Source organism: Bufo gargarizans, chromosome 6, assembly GCF_014858855.1.
Source record: "Bufo gargarizans isolate SCDJY-AF-19 chromosome 6, ASM1485885v1, whole genome shotgun sequence".
Taxonomy (NCBI): Eukaryota; Metazoa; Chordata; class Amphibia; order Anura; family Bufonidae; genus Bufo; species Bufo gargarizans.
In genome coordinates, this window is record NC_058085.1 from 97255197 (window position 1) to 97263398 (window position 8202).

The window sequence follows — 8202 nt, forward strand, 5'->3', positions numbered from 1 at the left end:
GCTTCCGCTTCTACAGCCATTGCTGCTACTGAGGTCTCTACGTTCCTCCGGACTCGCATGAACCAAATTCAGACAGACGTGGATTAAAAGGTGTCTCGTGACGACATTCTGGCTGCTTTCAAGCCAGAAAATTTCCCCACTCCTCTGCCTCATCTTCCCGTCGGGGGTCGCCTCTCCCACTTCAAGGACATTTGGATCCGAGAGATTTCGTATCCCTGGGTCCTGAACGTCATCTCCGAGGGGTATTTAATCAATCTTATCTCTCTTCCTCTGGACAGGTTTATCAAGACCAAGCTTTTACAGGCTGCCAAGCAGTCGGTTCTAGAGGCTTACATTCAGGATTACATCCACAAGGGGGCTCTGGAGGAGGTTCTGGTAGGGGAACAGGGCTTGGGATCTACTCACCTATTTTTACAATACGTCAGGGGTTCTCCGAATGATTATCGATTTTTTAATCGATACATAAGGAAGGTGAAGTTTTGTATGGAAACCATCAGGCCAGTGGTTCACGTTCTCAATCCTGGAGACATGATGGCAACCCTGGACCTCAAGGATGTATATCTGCACATCCCGATTCATCCTGCTTCCAGGAGATATCTCAGAATCGCGGTCCAGGTTTCGGGGGTAATCAAACACCTTCAGTTTGTTGCCCTTCCTTTTTGGCATTTCTTCTGCCCTTCACACTTTCACCAAGGTGGTGGTTTCTGTGCTGATGGCTTTAAGACTTTAAGGACTGACCATCATTCCTTATCTGGACGATTGGCTTTTAAAAGCATCTTCTCTAGCGGTCCTAACCCACCATCTTCATGTAGCAATCTCCTTTCTGTTCCACCTGGGTTGGATTATCAACTGGCAGAAGTCGAACATGAGCCCATCGACTTCAGTAAGGTATCTAGGTTTTATAATCGACTCCATCGGGATGTCTCTCCAGTTGACTCCAGAAAGAAGATCCCGAATATAGAACACGGCAGAGTTCCTATCCGTTCCTCGACGAGTCCCAATTCAGACCCTCATGAAGATGTTGGGGCTCATGTCAGCGTCTGCGGAAGCAGTCCCCTCTACAGTCGGAGGTCCTCTCCAAATGGAATGGCAGCCCCGCCAGGCTAAACTCCCTGTGCTCCCTGTCTTGGCGAACTCGGTATTCCCTCAGGTGGTGGTCCCATCTTTCAGACGGGAAGTCTATGACCCAGCCAACCTGAATCATATTGACAACGGATGCATCCCAAGTAGGCTGGGGCACTTACCTAAACGACTCTCCAGTTCACGAAACCTGGTCTCCTCAGGAGCAGTTTCTCTCATCCAATCTCCGAGAGATTCGAGCTATCCGGCTAGCCCTCCTTCACTTCGCCCCTCAGATCTGGGGCAAAGCAGTGAAAGTCTAGTCAGACAGTATGACTGCGGTGCTTTACATCAACAAGCAGGGAGGCACAAGATCACTTCCCCTCTTATCAGAGATCGGGGTGATTCTGGATTGGGCAAAGTCAAACCTTTCCCACTTATCTGCTATCCACATTCGAGGCTCCCTCAATATGATAGCGGATCGGCTGAGCCGCGGTCTTCCAACAGTGGAGTGGTCTTTATATCCGGAGATGGGCAAAGTCAAACCTTTCCCACTTATCTGCTATCCACATTCGAGGCTCCCTCAATATGATAGCGGATCGGCTGAGCCGCGGTCTTCCAACAGTGGAGTGGTCTTTACATCCGGAGATATTCAAGCAGATAGTCCTCAAGTGGGGGATGCCAGAGGTGGATCTTATGGCAACAAGGTTCAACGCCAAGGTAGAGAGGTTTTGCTCTCTTTACAGGGAAGACAACCCCCTGGCGATAGATGCTCTGTCAATATCCTGGAGGTTCAGGCTGGCTTACATCTTCCCTCTGTTTTCCATGATTCCGAGGTTATTGATCAAAATCCGTCAGGATCAGGCTTCGGTTAGCCATCATACTGTTTTGGCCGAAGAGATCCTGGTTTATCCAGCTCACCCAGATGAGCCAAGTATTGGAGTCTCCCCCCTCAGCAGACCCTGCTGTCGTGGGACACTCACCTTTGCTGAGATCTGCACAGGTTCAACCTGACAGCCTGGAGGTTGATCAGTCCCTTCTCAGAATAGAAGGGTTTTCAGAGGCGGTCCTGAGAACGCTGTCTCATTCAAGAGTGGACTCTACCAAGAGAGCCTACTCACGGATTATGAGGATATTCTTATCCTGGTGTACTTTCTCTCAGGACCCACTCATCAAACGGTTCCTTAAAGGAGCTGAAAGGTTAAAGCCTACAGTACTGAGACCCATTCCTCAATGGGATTTATCAGTAGTTCTCAAGGGGTTAGCATCTCCCCCCCTTTGAGCCTTTGGAGGAGGTGGATTTCAAGTTTGTCACATGGAAGCTTGTTTTTCTCCTTGCAGTGACTTCGGCCAAGAGGGTCTCTAAGCTTCAAGCTCTCTCAGCACATGAGCCCTATACCATCTTTTTGCAAGACCGAGTCCTTCTAAGATTTCTCCCGTACTTTAGGCCTATAGTTCCTTCATTCCAGAATATCAAACAGGTGATATCGCTCCCGGTTCTTCCTACACCTTCTACCTCCTCCGTGGAACATGTTAGACATCCTCTGGACATCTGGAGATTCCTCTGGATCTCTTTGGATAGATCAAAAGAGTTCAGGAAAGATGAAAATCTTCTAATCCTGTTTGCCGGTAAGTTTAAAGGCATCTAAACCTTCCATCAGTCGATGGATTAAGGAGGCTATTAGGGAATCCTTTGTTTCCCAATCTCTGGACCCTCGGGGGTTTGTAAAGGCCCATTCTACCAGGGCCATAGCTACTTCTTTTGCCGAGAGGAGTCTTCTTCCTCTCGACATGATTTGCAAGTCTGCCTCCTGGAGCTCTGAATCAACATTCATCTCCCATTATAGATTGGATGCCAAATTAGCTGAATACTCAGCCTTTGGGCAGACTATACTTGGTTCTGCCAATCATGATGGCCCTCCCTAGGGGTTCTTCTTGCTATCTCCCCATCTGTGCTGTTGGTAGGACGTAAGGGGATCGTTAATTTCTAAAAATAATTTGTTTTCCCTTAGTCCTAACAGCAGCACACAAATATCCCACCCTAGTAAGGCTAGTTTTCTTCTTGCTATAACACAGTGGGCTGGGGGTGATCCCCTCCTTTATAGGGGAGACTTAAAGGGACTCTGTCACCAGTTTCTAACCCCCCCTTTTAAAACTATTGTTCTCTCCATGGTGCCCTTGTCATTACAAAGCTGTTGTTATAAGATAAATCCGCCGTGTAGTTTTGATAAAAATCGCTTTTATCTAACCTGTCAATCTTCTGGATAAGGTGCCATGGGCGTTTCTGAAGGTCTGAATCTGCCGCTCTCCGCCGCCGCCGTTGGTGCCCAGCTCCTCCCATGATCCTTTCAGCGCCACCTCGATGTAATGAAATCCGCCTCCGGCTCTCCTTAGTGCCCCCTCCTCCTTTTCAAAGATCCCGCGCGTGCGCACAGGCCTGTGCCTGATGCGCCCGTGCGGACTTTTAGATTCTGCCTCGTTGAGCGAAGCGCGTGTTCGCGCATTCGCGCGCGTTCGCGCATGTTCGCGCGTTCGCGCATGTTCGCGCGCGTGCGCACTTCGCTCAACGAGGCAGAATCTAAAAGTCCGCACGGGCGCATCAGGCACAGGCCTGTGCGCACGCGCGGGATCTTTGAAAAGGAGGAGGGGCACTGAGGAGAGGCGGATTTCATTACATCGAGGTGGCGCTGAAAGGATCATGGGAGGAGCTGGGCACCAACGGCGGCGGCGGAGAGCGGAAGATTCAGACCTTCAGAAACGCCCTGGGCACCTTATCCAGAAGATTGACAGGTTAGATAAAAGCGATTTTTATCAAAACTACACGGCGGATTTATCTTATAACAACAGCTTTGTAATGACAAGGGCACCATGGAGAGAACAATAGTTTTAAAAGGGGGGGTTAGAAACTGGTGACAGAGTCCCTTTAAACTTGGGCTCATAAAAAATTCCGCCGATCCTACCAGTCCATGGGGGGTGGTTAACCCCGTCTGTGCTGCTGTTAGGACTAAGGGAAAACAAATTATCGTTATTAACTAAGGGAAAACAAATTATCGAAATTAACGATTCTTCCCCTTCCACGCCATGTATTCCAGTTCTAAAAAATGGGTTGCGGCGTGGGCAGGGAAGCTGTTGTACGCCAGTGGGGAATGCACTTAAGTAATGACTTTTAGGCGCCTCAAGCGCAGGGAGATTAAAGGGGTTACATTTATTATGTAGAGAGAGTTAATACAAGTCACTTACTAATGTATTGTCATTGTCCATATTGCCTCTTTTGGCTAGATTAATTTTTCCATCTCATTATACATTTCTAATTTCCATGGTTACAGACCACCCTGCAATCCATCAGTGGTGGACGTGCTTGCACAATATAGGAATAAACACTAGCCTATGTATGCTCGGTCCCAGCCACCAGAGAGAGGCTGACGCTTTTTCCTATAGTGTGCAAGCAGAACCACCACTGATGGACTGCAGGGTGGTCTGTAACCATGGAAACAAGCAGTGTATAATGTGATGGAAAAATGAATCCAGCCAGCAAAGGAAGCAATATGGGTAATAACAATACATTAGGAAGTGGCTTGTATTAAAGGGGTTGTCCGGGATGCCCTTTTTTTCACCCAGGCAGCCCCCCTGAGGCTAGCATTGGAGCATCTCATGCTCCGATGTGCTCCCTTGCCCTCCCTTTTGTTTTCAATAACACACTGTGATATCACCGGCTCTGATCGGCAGATCTCCCAAAAAATGCATTTGCCCTGCACGATTTAGCGCAGGGCAAAGGAGAGCATTGGAGCATGAACTGCTCCGATGCTCAAGTCAAGGGGTGAAAATGGAGGTATGTCTGGGTTCAGCTCTAAACCTGGACAACCCCTTTAACTATCTCTTCATGATAAATACCACGTACTGAAGTGAGAAAACCCCTTTAAAGGGTTTCTACCACTTAGGTGTCACATATTTAGCTGTCAGACACTAGCGATCCGCTAGTGTCTGCTCTGGCCAACCATCCTAATATAATTGCTTTTGGGGCGGTGGTTTGGCTAAAAAAACTACTTTTATTAATATGCTAATGAGCCTCTAGGTGCTATGGGGGCGTCATTAGCACCTAGAGGCTCCGTCTACCTTCAGAAACTGCCGCCGCCCAGCGCGTCCCTCCAGCCCGCCCATCTCCTCCTGAATGCGATCCTCCTTGTGAGCGTATGTATTCTGCGCATGCGCAGTGAATGTCTGACCGCTTCCTTGCTCAGACATCTCCACTGCGCCTGCGCGATGACGCCATAGTGCTCCGAGGAACAGGTGCAGTGGAGATGTCTGAGCAGGGAAGCTGTCAGACATTTACTGCGCATGCGCCGAATACAGGCGCTCACAAGGAGGATCGCATTCAGGAGGAGATGGGCGGGCTGGAGGGACGCGCTGGGCGGCGGCAGTTTCTGAAGGTAGACGGAGCCTCTAGGTGCTAATGACGCCCCCATAGCACCTAGAGGCTCATTAGCATATTAATAAAAGTAGTTTTTTTTAGCCAAACCACCGCCCCAAAAGCAATTATATTAGGATGGTTGGCCAGAGCAGACACTAGCGGATCGCTAGTGTCTGACAGCTAAATATGTGACACCTAAGTGGTAGAAACCCTTTAAGGTCTAAATTGTATCATATAATGAAAAAAATAAGTTAAGGCCTAATATACAGGTAGGAACCAGACAGATAGTTTAGGCATTCCCTTTCCGCTATTGAGATCCATCATAGGATTCATTGTCAAGGGGACTAAACTGAACGAAACAGAATGCTCCAAAATGCATTCTGTTCCGTTTGGTTGCGTCCCCATCTTGGACACAATAACACTGCAAGCAGTGTTTTTCTGTCCGCGATGTGGGGCGGAGCAAGACGGATCCATCATGACACACAATGTAAGTCAATGGTGGCGGATCCGTTTTCTCAGACACAAAAGAAAATGGATCCGTCCCTCGTTGACTTACAATGGTTTTAGAGACGGATCCGTCTTGGCTATTTTAGAGATAATACAACTGGATCTGTTCAGAACGTATGCAGGCGGTTGTATTATTATGACGGAAGCGTTTTTGCTGATGCATGACGGATCCAGCAAAAACGCTGGTGTGAAAGTAGCCATACTAAGGAGTGTATAATGTGATGGAAAAATGAATTAAGGCTACTTTCACACTACCGTTTCTGGGTCCGCCTGTGAGATCCGTTTCAAGGCTCTCACAAGCGTCCCCAAACGGATCAGTTCAGCCCCAATGCATTCTGAATGGATAAGGATCCGTTCAGAATGCATCAGTTTTGGCTCCGTTCCGTCCTATCCCCTTCGCAGAAAAGCACCCCCAAAGCATGATGTTACCACCCCCATGCTTAACAGTAGGGATGGTGTTCTTGGGATGCAGCTCATCCTTATTTTTCCTCCAAACATGACGAGTGAAGTTTAGACCAAAAAGTTGTACTCTGGTCTCATCTGAGCACATGACTTTCTCCCGTACCTCCTTCTGGATCATACAGATGGTGGTCATTGGCAAACTTCAGTCAGGCCTGGACATGTGATGACTTGAGCAGGGGAACCGTCCGTACAATGAATGATTTGAAACCATGACGGCGTAGTGTTCTACCGACAGTGACCTTTGAAACTGTGGTCCCAGCTCTCTTCATGTCATTTATCAGCTCCTCCCTTGTAGTTCTGGGCTGATTCCTCACCTTTCTTATCATCAGTGATACCCCATGAGGTGAGATCTTGCATGGAGCACCAGTCCGAGGGAGACTGACAGTCGTCTTTAGCCTCTTCCATTTTCTAACAATTGCTCCAACAGTTGATCTATTTTCTCCAAGGTGCTTGGCAATTGCCCCGTAGAACTTTCCAGCCTTGTGGAGGTCCAGAATTTTGTCTCTGGTGTCCTTTGACAGCTCTTTGGTCTTGCCCATGGTAGTAGTTGGCGTCTGACTGACTGTGGGGTGGACAGGTGTCTTTAAAGAGCTCAGACAGGTGCTACTAAGTTAGATTAATGAGTGGAGTAGAGGTGGACTTTTTAAAGGCACAGTAACAGGTCTTTGAGAGCCAGAATTCTTGCTATTTCTCAGGTGTTCAAATACTTATGTTCAGCAGTGCAAGACAAATTCTTTAAAAATCATACAATGTGATTTCCAAAATAAAAAAAATAAAAATTCTGTCTCTCAGAGTGGGAATGCACCTACAATGTGAATTTCAGACCTATCCATGATCTCTAAGTGGGAGAACTTGCAAAATCGCAGGGTCTTCAAATACTTCTGTTCCTCATTGTATATGCAAATGAGCCTGTAAGAGCAACGGGGGCATTGCTATTAAACCTAGAAGCTCTGCTCTCTCTACAAATGCCGTGCCCTATGCTCTTTGATTGACAGAGGCCAGGCAGTAAAACAGAGCCTCTAGGTGTAATGAATACTTCCCCATTGCTCTAGAGACTCATTTGCATATATAAAAACTTCAGTTTTCTCTGCAATGAGGACACATATGAATATGGGACCAACACAGATGCCTTCAGCTGCCAAGCGGACATACAACTGGTCAGCCAGTTTCATAGGTACAAATCTGCTGACAGATGCCCTTTAAAGCTAGTTCCATACAAGCATATTTCAGATGTCCCAGCCCAACCACAGGTTTACAGACCCAAACTCACAGCATCATAGGGATCTAAAGAGGGTATATAACAAAATACACCCAAATATTATAACATAAAAAATACAACTACTTTACCTCTCCAATCCCCGGTCAATCAAACACAGCCAATCACTGGCCTCAGCAGTCACGTGCCGTACTACTGATGGCCGCTGAGGCCACTGTCTGTCAGTCAATGCTGTGATAAGTCACAAAATATGAACTGTAAAAGAAGCTTTTCTTGCCCCCAAAGTATTCCTTCTGCAAGATGAAAATAGTCCAGTCTGATGTCCGTCATGGAACATCCATGTGGTGTACATCCCCTGCTCATGTAGGTTTGGGGCTCATACACACTGTTGGTCTGTAAGAATCGGTGATCGGGCTGACATAGAGGGCCACGATCTCTCGAGCTAAACCACATGCCTCCAATTTCATATGTAAAACTATGTCTTATGCAAAAGTATGTATTTGATTTTGTGAATGAAAAATTGAATTAGTTAAAGGTGTTTCCTGGGATT